Raw genomic sequence first — 14,969 nt, 5'->3', positions numbered from 1 at the left:
CTCATCCATTTAATCCAATGTAATGTGCACCACATATGGCGCAAGAAGACGCTTTCGTATCCTTTCCACACTGTTCGTTCGTCTTGCAAGTGTTGCATTCTATTCTGCTCTTTTCGGGGACGCCTTGTGCAATTCCCTTTTGGTGTATCGTGTGTTCTTGCGACAACGAACTTCTACGAAAGGCAGGACGCACACACTAGGGTGGGCGATGATTTGAACATTCCGTCTCTCGGGAGGCCCTCGGGGTGTCGTATTTCTTCTTCTCCTTAGCGCACTGTACAATGGGCACGCCGCTGCCCCCCATGCCCTCCCGGGATTGATTCTTGGTGGTGGTGGTGGTGGTGCTTCCAAGAAAGCATCAATCATTCCGAAGGGCTCGACCATTCCCGGGATAAAGAGCGGGGATAAAAAGATGGGTGGCTTGGTTGGCCCGAACCGAAAAATTCCCTCACGGCACTCTGTGCCTTTGTATGCCAACTACTTTTTTCTGTTATTTGACACCCCTCCCGCTGTAAGCTACGGCGAAATAAAGATGCGCTACTTGGGCGAAACAGGCGTTCGATATGCGCCAAAAACAGGATATTTAGGCAATTCCGTAAAGCGACCAAGTAAGGGGAGCAGCGCGATGAAGGCAGCGATCGGGAGCGAAAACGAATCGTTGGTCATTTTTCATTCGCCGGGAAAGTGGCACCGGGGAACAGAAAACCCAGGGAGCCGGTGTGTGATAAAAGTGAACAAAGGAACGATTCTGGTTTGGGGAAAAGGATAAGACAGGAGCGGCTGGTAGTGCGATGCAATTTTTCGTCCGGCAAGTTTTAGCACAAAAGAATGGAATGGATGGCATTGGGCACTGGGCGCCTCTACTCCCTACCTTCACAGCAACCCAAAGGCCCACAATGCGGGCATCTCTTCTTTCAGGCATGCCATGAAATTCCAAACCCGATAAACGGTGAAAAGCACCCGAGCCGACCACCCAAATTCCTGCCATCCTTGCCAATGTCCGAGCGATTCAATGAAGTGATGCCTTAATGCGTCACCAACGCGCGTAGCCTTTTCGTGTGGTTTATTGGGGTGAAAAAAATCCCATGGAAGCTAGCAGTAGCCGTCGACTCTCAGTGGGAGTCTTTATTGTGTTTTTCGTTAGGATCTTTGCACACACGCACACACCACACGCAGAGCCACGGCATCAGTTTAATGGGACGAAAGGATAAATAAAAGGATATTAATACTAGGCAGCTCACGCCTTACCTAACTTCCAGAGCCAACACGCCTCCATCGTCTGAGCGGAATTCTTCGGAACTTCGTGACTGACGACAATTTTCGCACAAATAAAAGCACCTATTTGATGGGACCGGTTCGGCTCTGTCCAATTCCACCGTTTCCTTCCAGAACTCTGTCTGACAGTGGTCGAAATGGTAGCAGCGTCTGGACACAGCACAGGAACGGACTAGAAATCGATTTCTTTTCTCCCAAAATCGTTCCCCAGTCACTAGCTCTTTAGCAATAGCACATATGAAGTTGCCATAGTAACCGCGTGGGAAAGAGACGTGCGTGTACTGTTCTCTTTCTACAAAGCAACGGATCTGACCCGGACGAGGATCAAAAGCAATCAATTGTCAAGAAGGGATACGTTTGATGAGCGATTCTATAAAATTTAAATTTAAACATCAATTAAAACCCTTTTTATTTGCTGTTTTCTCCCATCAAGTGCAGTGCTGATTGGTTGTGTAAAAAGTGTACCATTTTTTACTCCCTTCTCCAATGTTTTAGGTCCTCAAATCGATCAAGATGTCCTTTCCGATCTGTCTTCATTACATTTTTCCGGCCGGACATTTTTTATTGCCCAGTTTGCGTGCGTGTGTGTGCGTGTGTAACGGGGTATGCATATAAAGTGATCCATTAATATTCGATCGAACTCTCGTGTGATGATGGACCGGGATGAGGTTGGAAATTAAGGGACCGCCGGCAGTCAAACCCATATCGCCGCAACAATCGAACGCTCTAGAGCAAGAGCAGCAGCAGCCCACGAAACCCACGAGGAGCCTTCTCGGAACGCATTGGAAATTGGAACTGGTCGGTCGCGGGATGCGCAGCAGCCTCCGTCTGGATCGACAAAAAAATTCGTTGCCCTCTCCATTCGTTATCGATGAAAATGACCGGCCCATAATTTGAAAGTTTGATGACGTGACAGTTTTAGCCGACCGACGGGCTCAAGTTCCCGGTTGAAACCATGGGGTTTACATGATTTTTATGAGCCTCTCTTTATGTGTTGGTTTTTTCCTTTTTTCGTTTGTAATGTTGTGATTTGATCCTTGTTTTTGTATCTGTTTTCTTTCCTATTCTCATTTTTGGATGCGCTCCGAAACACTGGAAGGATTCCAACGACCGTAGCCGCGCTCGGCAGGGGTCTACCGACCAAACATGCGGTACAGATCATTACGCACGTTCTTTCTCCCTTTTTGTTTATCTCTGCCCGGAGTTTTGTATCTCCTAACAACCATACGGACGTGATTATGTGATCAAAAACTCGACCGTGAAGGGATAACGATTAGCATTAGCCCGGGGCCCGGGAAACACTGGGAAACAGGTACACAACAAAACACGTACACCTGCAGAGAGGCCCGTACGAGGTGACAACAATATGGATTCACATAAAACCACACATGTTTGGAAAAAAGGGCACGCATTGGGTAATAGGGCGAGTTTATAAAACAACCATTATACATCCCGAGGACCATCTCTTGAGAAATACCTGTTCTTTTTTGGGCAAACCTCTGCTCTTTTTCCCACTCACAAAAGCAGCGTCACCCATTTCCAGGCCCATTGCACTTAAGGATGTATTTCGATCCATTTCTTTGCTTCAGGTTGTCGACCTAACACCAACGGACAGGAGAAAATAAACCCTACAAAAAAACCCCATTTCGACAAAGAAAAGGATGCCTCTTTGGAACGATATACAGCAAGATTGATACAAATCAAAACCGAATAGAAACTCCATTAAAGATAAGTCTCCCGAGAGGGCCCCGGCTGAAGGCGTAAAGGATGCCGAATATGACAACTTCTTTGGCATTTCATTTCACCATTCTAGCGTCAAAAATGGAAAAGGGTCGCTTTGAACAAGAAGGAGAAGAAAAAAAAACATACAAACACACCCGCAGATAACACTGAAGTGAACGGTCCACTGTGATGTACTAAATCAAGTAAGCGCTGGGATCTCCTTGGTGACAAGTATACCGTTTGTTTGGTGTCCTTTGATATCAACCCCGACACAAAGGGAAGTTTTGAGTTGTTCCTTCTTTTTGTAGGAGTTTTGTGAGAAATCTATGAATTATGGGTAAGTTTGCGCACAAAAATATAAACATTTCTTTGGAAAGCAGGTATTTCCTGCTTTGTGTTGTGGTTTTAGCATCTGTGAGAGAAAATTTAACAACACAGAGAGTCCTTGGATGGTTGATTCTTGCTCTTGTGAACCTCACTGATGCAACACACTGCGTACGACAGTGCGATGATGCACTTGCGTATCTGCCTCGTACTGCCGTCTCCAGCAAGCAGAAAAGCACAAGTTCAACGACTTCCGATTCCGGGCGACCTGTCAAGTGGACGAGAGTTCCTCCATTGGGCGTTCTTCTGGGTTGGGGGGCACATTCTTGATCACTGAGACGTGAAATTATGCAATCGATAGACTCCGGCAGTTACGCTCAGGGACACAACCCCTCCAACAGGCCAGCTACCAGCGTTCTTCACAAGCCAGGGCCTAATACTCAGAGCCTGGTTGGTTGTTACCGTGCAACCATGAAACAGTGTGACGGTATCACGGCATCGTGTCTCAAGTGGAACTCCAAAACGTATACACCCACACACACCCACACACATCGTCCTCATACGAGCAGCACAATGGCAACTTATAATTACAGGATGTTGTCTGCAAAAAGGAAGCCCGCACACCGAAAGAGTCTTTGGTGAATGTCAAAGACGGAGAGGCGTATCGAAAACTTCAAACCACGTATAGCACACGTATAGCCAGACGCCAGAGAAGTTTGCTTCCGGCTGGTTTGCTGTCTGGCATGCGAAATTCCCTTCCTCGCTCCAGAATGACTCCCGGTGTGTGTGTGTCTGTTTCCTCGCTGCCGGTGGTGTACGTTTCGGTTGACTGGAGCCCTTTCTCGTCTGCTGCCGGAGCAACGGAACCATCAATGCAGGTGGATTTCTCAAATTTCCAATTTTAAAGCCTACCGAAGCGAACATGCGAAGAGATGACGGCGTGACTCATTCCGGCGCACCCCAAGCACTGCGAAGGCATCAACCGAACCGTACGCAATTCATCTTCCTTACACAGTCGGCGGGATGTCCTTCCACTCCACTATCGCATTCCCTTGTTTCCTTGCTCTCCTTATCGCCGTCTTGTCTTTCTTATCGGCATCATTTACTTTCGGCTCATAATCCCGCATCTATCCGATGCCATCAGAATCACCCTTGGTAATCTCGGTACGAAGTACAATTCAAACAGAGGACCACACACACATACACACACAAAACATCATTCCGGAGCCGGTGAATGTAACATTTCAACATTCCTATTCTTGTGCTTCGTTTTTTTGGCATGGGGAGGAGGCTGGCTGTTGTTGCTCAACACCCTTCACGGTGCGTTTTCCATTTAGGAATGGAAAATAGTTTCACATGTCTTGGGTTGGGAGATTGCCACAAGGTGGGAAAGGGATCGGACCGAACCAAAAACAGCCCAGCCAATATTCGCCTCGACAACTCTAATCCACGTCGAATCGCGAATCCTTGGCGAATGATTGGGAGTAAGAAAGAGGGAAAGCGCCATACTTGGAGGGTGAGGGAACAGTCACTGTGCTGCTGCTACTGCTCTGCTGGATATCAGTTTCGAAAAAGGAAAAATAAATCGAAAAAAAACTCCGATGAATGTATCATTTCGAGCCGTCCGTTACCGTGGCAAATTCGACTCAAACGAGCGCCAAAAAAACGGCACGATCTCGGGAAGAAATCCTACATCCGTACATCTGCCGGAGGAGGGATGCCGAAGATGACAATGAATTGTTTGACAGACTCGCAACGCACGCACGGCATGGTATGGAACGAACGAAAACAACCATCATTCCATAAGAGCATGTGTGCGTTCGGTGATAGCGGCAGATACCTACCGTGAATGGATTTTGATTCCGATACCGATGGATGAATCGTCGCCCCCATGGGCAATATTTATTTCCTCTCTTTCCGTTTCCTTCAGCCTTTTTTTGCCTTTCTCCCGTATAGGGTAAAACACATTCCATTCGAGCTTTCTTCGGACTGAATTTTGCAACGGCAAGGCACCACCATGGTGATGCTTCCTACCGCTCTTCGCAAGCACGTGGTCGTGCGCACCAACCGTCGTGCGCGCCCAATCATTCTCGCCTGCTTTGATCGGAAATGTAAGTTTCTTGCTGCTTCTGTTTTGTACTGGACCGGTGGCTAGTGGTAGAGTACAGTAGCTAACAGGAAAAAGGAAACATCGCCCGAATCCTTGAAATTCGCAAACTCGAACACAAACTTCGATCGAGAGTAAAAGAGAGAGAGCGCGAGAGAAATGGATGCAACAAAAAAACTTGAGCAAACAAATTTTTTCGGTGAAGGTTTTTTGCCTCCCCTGTTGGAAGCAAATAATGCTGCTGCTACTGCTGGCTGAAATGGCTGACGGCATCAATCGGGTTCCTTTTTTCACTCTTCTTCTTTTTCTTCTTCTGTTGGTAGTTCCGTTCAGAATGTGTGTTCCCTGCCCTGTGCCGCGCTGCCTGCCGAAAACTATTTGCACCGATTGAAATGAATTTCAATTGAAAATGCATTTTTAGCCTCGAGCTCTGGGGGCAATGGTGAATTGCAGTATACGGTTGTGCAATGTGTAAATAAGTTTTTCCTTTCCCAAAAAAAAAGAAATATATCCGAAAATACAGAACCCTTCGTTCGTTTGATTGCACGGGAAGAGCCATGTGGATCGTTGGGGGGGATGCGGAGAGAGGCGTTGCCTGATTTTCAGCCAGTGAAATGTTGAAGATTAATGGATGTCTATTGCGTCAACAACATCGATTTTCGAATATTCGTCCTTACGGGTATGTGCTAAGGCGCCTGGAGGCGATATCTTGAATTCGCTGCAACTTTTCTGATGAAAATGTGTGAAGAATTTATTTCCCTCATTTACGAAACACTTTAGCAATGCTCGAAGCGATCCAAACGAAAACCGAAGGGGTTGCATAATTTGTGCCGGAAAGTTTCCCCATGATTCATCAGCGTAATAAGGGCATCAGTCTTGAAGAAAGAACTGCCGAGAACTGCTGGAAGCCTTACCTTTGCATACGACAGTGAAACACAACAGTCAGTCAGCAAGCCATTTCGCAGGAGTGCCGGTCATGGTGGACATACTATTGTGGGGGTTAGACTTGGCTAGTTTCGTGCGTGTGCGTGTGTGCACTTACCTACACACTTTAATGGATTGTTTGACTTCATCGATTTGCATATCACATCCGCTGGGCACGCAACCAACTTCCTGGGGACCTGGGAACTTTGGCAGTGCGCCCAAGTGTCATAGACTAATGTTTCACTATTAAACGCACACCCGAGTCGCTCACCTAGAGTCGTCGCTCCTCCCTGTTAGGTCCTCGAACGCACGTAGAAGGGGACGTTTTGGGTGCGCTGTTAGTTAATGTATCTAATCTAAATCGTCTCCACGGTCGGGTGCGTTTAATTTCCTTTTACATTTGCATGCCATCCTGCGGCTGCCTCCGGTGACTTCCGGTTTCGGCGCTGACCTCGATTATCATCCCCTCTTGACCCCATACAACAGCAGCAGGGTTAGCGTTATAGTGTAAGGGATTCAGCCAGTTCCTGAGACTGAGTTGTCTCAGTGTTTTAGTCAGGCACAAATCCAAAATCCTAGGAAGTGGAACAAACTCTTTTGTAGGAGCGCACATACAAGTTTCCGGGCCTGAATTTGTGCTCACAGCACACACTACCTTTGCGCAATCTTGCGTACCTGCGTTTTGCGGGTGCAAAATGTGTGCGACCTTTCCGACCGCTCATTACATTCAACCGGAACCGGCATTCGGTGTGTCTAGGGTTAATTGAATTTTTATAAAACCCTGCATAAAACGGTTCCGTCGATCACACGTCATTCGCCAGTGACGACAACGACAACCGAAAAACGACGCAACTAAACCAATTCTCAAAGGGATAATCAAGAATGGTAAAGGAAGGTAAGGAAACAATTCCGGAAGCCGTCAAATTGCTTGCGCTTATAAACCTGGGTAAGGATACGGAATTTTTAAAAGGCTTCGAATGTGTTCCGGGATGTGTGTGTGTGTGTATTTTTGGTCTCCTTTTTTCCCTACCGTCACCTTGACATCTTATGTGACGTGGACGTGTTAGTGTGTGTAGCTCTTATGTGATTGCGTCATTGTTGCAATAACTTTTCAATTTCATACCCGTAAGCCGTACAAGCGGAAAAGAAAGCTGCTTTATGCTGTGCCCGCCGCTCAAGTTACCCGCCGTTAGTGCCGTTTAACTATATCAATGTCCCCCTTAGGTAACGAAAATCAAGGAGATGAAGGGAACCAAAAAAAAACACTGCTACACACTTCCCGTTTCACGGTTTTCTCCCGGTACCCGTCGTTTTGGAGGGGTTTATAATTTTTTAAACAAATATTCCCGTTTCCACCGGCGGACCACCACGAAAACCGAGGCGAAGGGGCAAAGAAGAGATGGTTTACGATTGAGCCATCGGTAGTGTGCACAATGCTGGTGTGCGGCTAATGATTTATAATTGATATTATTGTCCCCCTCCCCTTTTTGGTGTCGATTGAAAGGGAAGTAAAGTTTATGGAAGTGATTTATTGGCACAATAAATGTGTTAGGTAATATTTTTGTCTTTAGAAAATTGTTAGCTTTATCCGGGGAATAAGTTGTCGCTCAATTTGTTCATTCATTCGTTGCTTTTTGTTTTTTTTTTTTGTTTATTCTTCAGTATTATTTCATAAATATTATTCAACTCTTTTTTACTCAAATTATTCAACATTTTATTAATAATTTTACTATTGAAGAATTGTTTAAAAATGTTAATCAAGGTTTGTTTTTAGTAATTCTTTATTTTAAACTGTCTAGTTTTTAGTTTTTTCACAATTTAATTACTTTAACATTTAATTTCAGACATTTAATCAACATTCTTATGTATTTGTTTATTGGCTCACAAGAAAAAATAACCAAAAACCGTTTGAAGCATATTTATTTACCCAAAATAGCCCCATACCCAGCCGAGACTCATTTAATTAACTTTTCCGGTATGGGGTTTCCATTTCATCCCTTTATTGCAGTTACGGAAAATCAATTTCGGCTTCTCAATTGCAGCACCAACCATCAGTTGGTAGGATGGATGGAGATTTTGGTGAAATTTCAACACCTCCTGGAAAACAGGTGTTCCCTAACAGGAAGTAAAGGTTGTTTTTTTTCTGTTTTTAGTTCGCTATGAATGATGGGTGACATTTGACGGAAAATTGTGCTTTTCATTCAGTCTTTGCGTTCGCTTTAAATTCTAGCGTAATTTGATCGGCTGTTTTGTTGCCCCTTTTCCTGCGAAACACAAGCCCCAACATTGTGCGACTGGAATATGACACCCCAAGGCCGAGGCCACCCGACATAAACGCTCCAAACTCCGGAAGTGCCTTACTCACACACACACACACACACACACGCATGCACACGGGAGCCGGAGTGTGTGTGTGTATAAATACATTTTCCCTTACCTTCGAACGACGGCAAAAATGGAAGAAAAGCAGCCACAAAAACGCTTTACGTGGTGTCGTGGAGAGCGAGCCAAAAGGGCGAGTAATTAACCGGAAGAGTTGTAGTTCCGGTACGGTGGCAATTGGAGATCGGTGACGCCTTTGGGCGTCACGCAGGAGGAGCAGGAAAAGCTCGAGTGGGATTGTCGAGCTGGGATGACGTTGATGGTGATGTACGTGATGATGGAAAATAAAACAATTTCCTCATTTCTAGCACTCCCCCCGTAAGGTTTCCTCCTGACGAAGCGGCGAGCTGCCAAAGAGGACCTCATTTGCGGAAAGGGGAAAAAGGGGAATTTCCCAGTCCGAACGAGATCCTTTTTCTGCTTTGCCTTGCACCTCTCGTGTGCACCGTGTGTAAATCTACACCGACACCGTTCGGTCACGTAGAATGTTTTCTTATTATTCGTACAAGTCTCCCTGCCCGGGGATCGGATCGTTATTTATCCTTGAAATTGTACCACGTAACAAGGGGAGAGAAAAAAAACGTGTGTACGGTTGATTGCAATGGCAAGAAGCATAAGCATGATGCTAGCTAGATTGGTGTCGCTCTATTGTTCAATATTCTGCTGCAGCCTGTAGGGGCGGGGAGGCCCTTTTTCGAACTTGTGCGCCTGCCAGCAACCCAGTGGTAGTTGAATCTGTGTGTGCGGGCCCTCTTTTCAACACTTCTAATTACAATGCACCACTCTTATCCCTCCCCATTTCCCCACACTCCTCCCTGAAATCCTTCGCATTAGAAATAGATAATGAGTAATTTGGAATCGCTACGCGAATCTTTGCCGCAAAAGGGACTTTTCGCTTCGGTGGGAGAAACGAACACGCCGAAGCAATAATTTCATTTCTTCGTATAAATTTTCTTCCTTCCTGCGTACTTCTGTGCGTGTGCGTGTGTGTGCGGGAAATACAATTTCATCCAATTCGAGCATTGCATTCGGTGATGGTTTCCCCCAATTTTTCCTTTGCCTTACTTCGGTTTAGATTAGCAGCGGATTAATTTTTGCACCATTCATCGAAATTAAAAACGGAACCAACGGATGGACAACGATTGGGGGATTGTGATGTTGGGATGTTGAGCCCGCAACCGCGTAGGAGGTAAATAAATTACAGCCCATTGGTTTATGACACGCTTTCCGATTATTTCCCCGGACGTATGCTTTGCGCACGCGATGCGAAGGAAAATTGGAAGCAAAAACTGAAGCCGCAAAAGGACGCATTCGGTGTTCAAAATACACTTCCGGGGGGACTGTACGAAATGGTTACAGTGTGGTGCAAAATTATTGTCGAGAATTAATTATAAAAAAGAATGTTATTAATTAAAAGATATAAATTAGAACAAAAGCCTTTATGATAATAGAAGCTAGTTTAAATGAAACTTTTTCTTGCGTACGAAACACTTGTTGCGTTTGCTTTGCGCCGCACTGTACTCTGCACGCAGGGACCGTGAAATAACCTAACTCAACAACTAATTCCATCATGGAAAACCGCCAAACCGCAACCAAAACAGAGAAACAAAAAAACCATTTTTCCCCACTTCTTCGCACAGTTTTTAAACTTCTCTCTGTTTTCAATTTCTCCAAACAAAACACAAAGCGCTGCTATAGAGAACTAGAGATGAAATAAAGAAAAAGCAGTGGGTGCAACAAAAAAAATGGAAACCTACCACCAGCACACCACCGCAAAACACAACTCTCGTCTTGTATTTAATTTTGTGCGGAAAGTCGGGCTCCATTGCTCCAACAACAACAACCACAACAACTACAACAGCAACAAAAAGGACTGCTTGCGGGACGTCGCAAGTGGCACAAGCATCCCAAAAAACAGAAGGCACCAACAACGCGGTGCTTTTCAGCTACTCTCTTTCCTTTTCCTCTGTTTTTACCCTACCTCCTTAAAGTTTCTTTGTTGCGGATTGCTGTCGCCAGTTGCCGACTGCTTGTTTCTTTGCCGTTTTTTATGAACTTGCCATAAAATTTCACTGCTGATGATCGTCGTCCATTATGTAGCGATATTTATAGCACCGACCAAAACTCCACCAACATCGGTGAGGGGGAAAAGGAATAGCAAAAAAAAAAAGAAAAAAGCTCGCGCGTTTGTCCACGTGGCTATTGTTTTCCCCTTCTTATTCTTCCCAGCATCATCACAAGCATCATCTACAGCATAACTTTCCACCATCCTCAGTAGCCGGGGTATGTAAACTGGACCACCGAAGCAGGAACCGAAGTTTCCGACAAAGAAGGCCAAGTCTGCTGTAGGGTTTCGCCGCCGCTGTTGTTGTTGCTGCTGGCCTTAACCCACCGAAAAAGTTTTCCCGTCGGCTGACATCTTTGTTGCGCTGTGCGAGCACCGAAGCTTCTGACTACAGATGACGCAAAAAAAAACAGGTGAGATTACTCAACGCAAGTGCAAAAGATTTGTGCCGCCAGCTTAACCGGTGGCGGCTGGCTTAAGGTATTGCGAGCTTGTGCCGCGCCGAAAAGATATGGCACTCTCTCCCTACCACTCGGTGAAAATTGGGTACCCATTCCTCCAACAGACAGGCGCGCAGAGACAACGGCAGAGGGCATCAACTTTTGGGCGTTGGTATTAAATAAATTTCATTCGACTTTAGACTTTGCTGCTGATTTGTACAGCAGGCGCCGGCAAGGCCTACTGTGCATCGTGTAGGGGAAATAAGGATACCTACGGCAACCTTTATTTATCCCCCTTGGTTGCCATAAGTTACCCCCGCCGGTGGTAGCGCACACAGAGGGTAACAGGTTTTGGATCCGGATGCCAAGCCAAGATGTCGGCTTCTGCACAACAGGTTCCTTGTGAGGGTTGCGCTTCAATGTCCGCCTCCACCTGCTCGGGCAGCAGCAGCAGCAGCAATCACCCCATTCCGTAGGGATTACCGGGGAACTGGCGGGAAACGCTCGCACAATGAGGTTTTTGTTTTTCACGCCATCTTGCACACGCAGAGCGACACCCCAAAAACGTCACACAGCGTTTTTCGGCGCGAAAGTTGATGGCGCACAAGGGCACAAAAGACAAGAAGGAGAGAGTGAGGTAAAACATTTGTCTACTAGCTGGGGGATTTTTTTTGTTAGTCGTTGGAAACTCGGGGATATTTCGTTGAATATTTTGCGGAGGGGACCACTTCCTACTAGGGATAAGTAGCATAACCGCCCGGAATGGAAGGGAGTCACACAAAAAGGGGGAAATGGAAAATGATTTTCAGAAGATGTCGAAGCAACGGAAGCTGGAGCATCCTTGACCGTGGAAAGCTTCGGGAAGACAATAAGCGAAGCCAGAGTGGGGGAACACGGAAAGAGTGTGGTCATGAATATTTATGCCGAAAACTCCCGGCGAGAGGGTGACGCGTGCCCAGAACCCACCGGCGCCGCGTAATGAGCCTGACTGTCAGTCAGTATTTTCGTTTTTAATTTCACGGCGACCTGGAATTCATTTATCATGCCATCAAACGAGAAATGGAATACATTGCCAGCAGTTGGAGTTCCAGGTCACTGTTTGAAAAATCCTTCCGCACCAAAGCCGGAAGGAAACGCCTCCCGAGAAGCGCACCCCCCTCGGAAGAGCAAGCGTTCCATTAATGGATATTATCGAGCTATATCCGGATGGTATACTTCCCGCACCAGCAGGCCGTCGTCGTTTCTGCCCTTTCAGCCCTGCTCCAGCAAAAGGTATGATAAATATTTCCCGTTTTGCGTACTAATTCAACCCCTTTTTGCCTTGTTGTCCCTTGACGGGGTTAGCGGGTAGCTGGAGGTTGTCCGAGCTTGTCGAGAAACAAGTGGGCGATAACATCAAAAGTGTGAGGAAGCTTTCGTTATAATAATAAGTAGCTGCTTCTTAACCGCGTTTCATGCTGGCCTGTCCTAACCTTCGGTCTCGTCGGGTCACTCCAGCCGAACTTCCCCGCTTCGGTGTGTGCCTAAACTCTGGGGAGATTTTTTGGTTTTATTACCTTTTTCTCTTGTTGTTGTTCTCTTCTGTTCTTGTTCCGGGGGACTACTTTGTTATTCCATCCGTCCTGACATTACCGGAGTTTTACATTGCTTTTCGTGTTGTGCTGTTGGATCCTTCCGATGAATAATAATAAAAGTGTCCTTTCTTCTCTCTCTCTCTCTCTCTCTCGCTTTTCTCCTGTTGGCAGACTTCGGAGACCTGCTGCTGCCTCTTCCGCTGCTTGACATTCATGTCACATCAAGTGTAATAAATAATTTTTCCTTACAATTCTTGACTGCCCGTACCCGGTGGTTTACTCCTCTCGCTCTCTCCCTCTCTCTAATGTTTAATTTCTCCTGCGTCAGCCAATATTGTTATTACTGGGGCTAATCTGGCAGAGGCAAAACGAAGGCGTTTTCCGGTGGCGCGTGTTTCGTCGCTGCCCACGGTCACGTTTGCTGCGTTTTATGATGGATTTAATTTTTATTTTAATTTAATCTGTCTGCGCGCGTTCATCCTTTCTGGGCCTTCCATTCTGCTGCGAGCACGTGAGCACGTAGCACCGAAATGGTATGATTTATTTCGACGTTTCCCTTCGCTTTGGTTTGTGCGTCCAGAAGTGTTGGACCGTCCCCAGTCTGGACCGAGTCGCCCAGTGAGCACAACCCGGAGCAAGTGGAGGAGCTGACACAGCCAGCCTCTGACAGGGGTTGGTCACGGTCACACGGTTCACGTTTCGCTGAAACCGAAAACGTGAACTATCGCACTAATGATCAAGGCCATGCTTTCGCCCGTAGCCTTTGGCGATCCATCCGCCTGCCAAGGATGGATGGTAAGAGGGTTCCATTTCCCTGCTCGACCGAAGCAAAGCAAGCAACACAATAGCCTTGGGAAATACGCAACGCCAATGCATCGCCCGCTCCAAACGTCTCCGACCGAAACGACAACTGAAACGACTTTAGTTTCAGATTTGTTTTTCCACGGCGGGCCCGCGCAAGCAACTGGACTATCCTTCCCATCATGTGACTTCGACTCCGTCGAAAACTTTCGCAGACACGCAAGCCTCTCCTCCGCGTTTCGTTTCGCTTCGGAAGAAAAAGGATTTGTGTCTGGGGTGAGAAAACATCAAACCTCAAACCTCCAGGGGCAAGTTAAATGGAACTCCTAGTGTGTGTGAGTCTAAGCAGCAACTCACTGTCGCGACGGGATGAAATTCGAGAAGGTGAGAAAACGGTGGCTTCAGACGCGACACCAGACAGGCTGTAAACAAACACAGCTTCTTCGTAGCGAGCGATAGATCTGGAGGAAAATCGATCCATGAGATACACACCACTTCTGCCACAGACGAAAAGTGCACTCTACGCCAGAGCGGTTGAGGGCGCACGCAGGGAAGCCTTGGTTTGGTTTGGTTTAAGTCTTCTGAAGTGGGTGCTAAGTAAGTAAAATATTGATATTTTTCCGGTTCGAAGGACCAAACTTTCCAGACGATGATGCTGTTACACTTGTTTGTTTACAGCGGTTGGGTCGTGCTATTCTCGTGTTTTGTTTATTGGAAGATCATGTTCCCAAAACTCCACCACTAGATTTTAATATTAAACTTGCAACTAAACCCTTCCGGGGTTGTACATCCGATACAAAGCGATGGGGGGAAATACAATTTATTTCCAATCTGTAAATCTAATCTCCACACCGGCCGGCGGCCTGCATTGTGTTCCATTGTATATCGCCGCTCTGCCGTGATGGCACAAAATTTACAACATCATAATTTACCGACCGAGCCTCATAATTGTACCAAACATCCTTTCAACTGTACATCTCTTGCTTCGTCTCCACCACCCTCTATCGCCCTAAAAACGGCGATCGGGGGTCATCGAGTTCCGCAAAATCCCACAACAAAGTTAATTACATCTCGCTATGATGCAGCTAACTGCAGCTGACGCGTATAGTGGTGTAGCATCGGTAGCATATAGCAACGGACCGAACGCCACCACACCACACACGGTTATAACTGTCGGCAATAATTTAAAGTCATCATTATCTCAATCCCCACACAGGGAGGGTGGCCCTGTTGGTTGGTTGGTTGGCCGGTAGCCAAAACGGTAACCCAGCAAACTTGGAACGCCAACCAATAAATCAAACATCAAAAAGCATCGGAACCGGAACCAGCACGTACACGGTCAGAATGCTTAGGAT

General features: G+C 46.5%; 1 protein-coding gene across 1 annotated transcript in view; it reads right to left on the bottom strand.

The window, feature by feature from the left end:
* The window catches only part of LOC120902625 (protein commissureless 2 homolog), a 50,727-nt gene that overhangs the window by 2,511 nt on the left and 33,247 nt on the right, over positions 1–14,969 (bottom strand). The window lies entirely within an intron of this gene.

Source organism: Anopheles arabiensis, chromosome 3, assembly GCF_016920715.1.
Source record: "Anopheles arabiensis isolate DONGOLA chromosome 3, AaraD3, whole genome shotgun sequence".
In the NCBI taxonomy this organism is placed as follows: domain Eukaryota; kingdom Metazoa; phylum Arthropoda; class Insecta; order Diptera; family Culicidae; genus Anopheles; species Anopheles arabiensis.
Note: the sequence above shows the minus strand (reverse complement) of the source record. Positions and strands in the feature narration are given on the sequence as shown.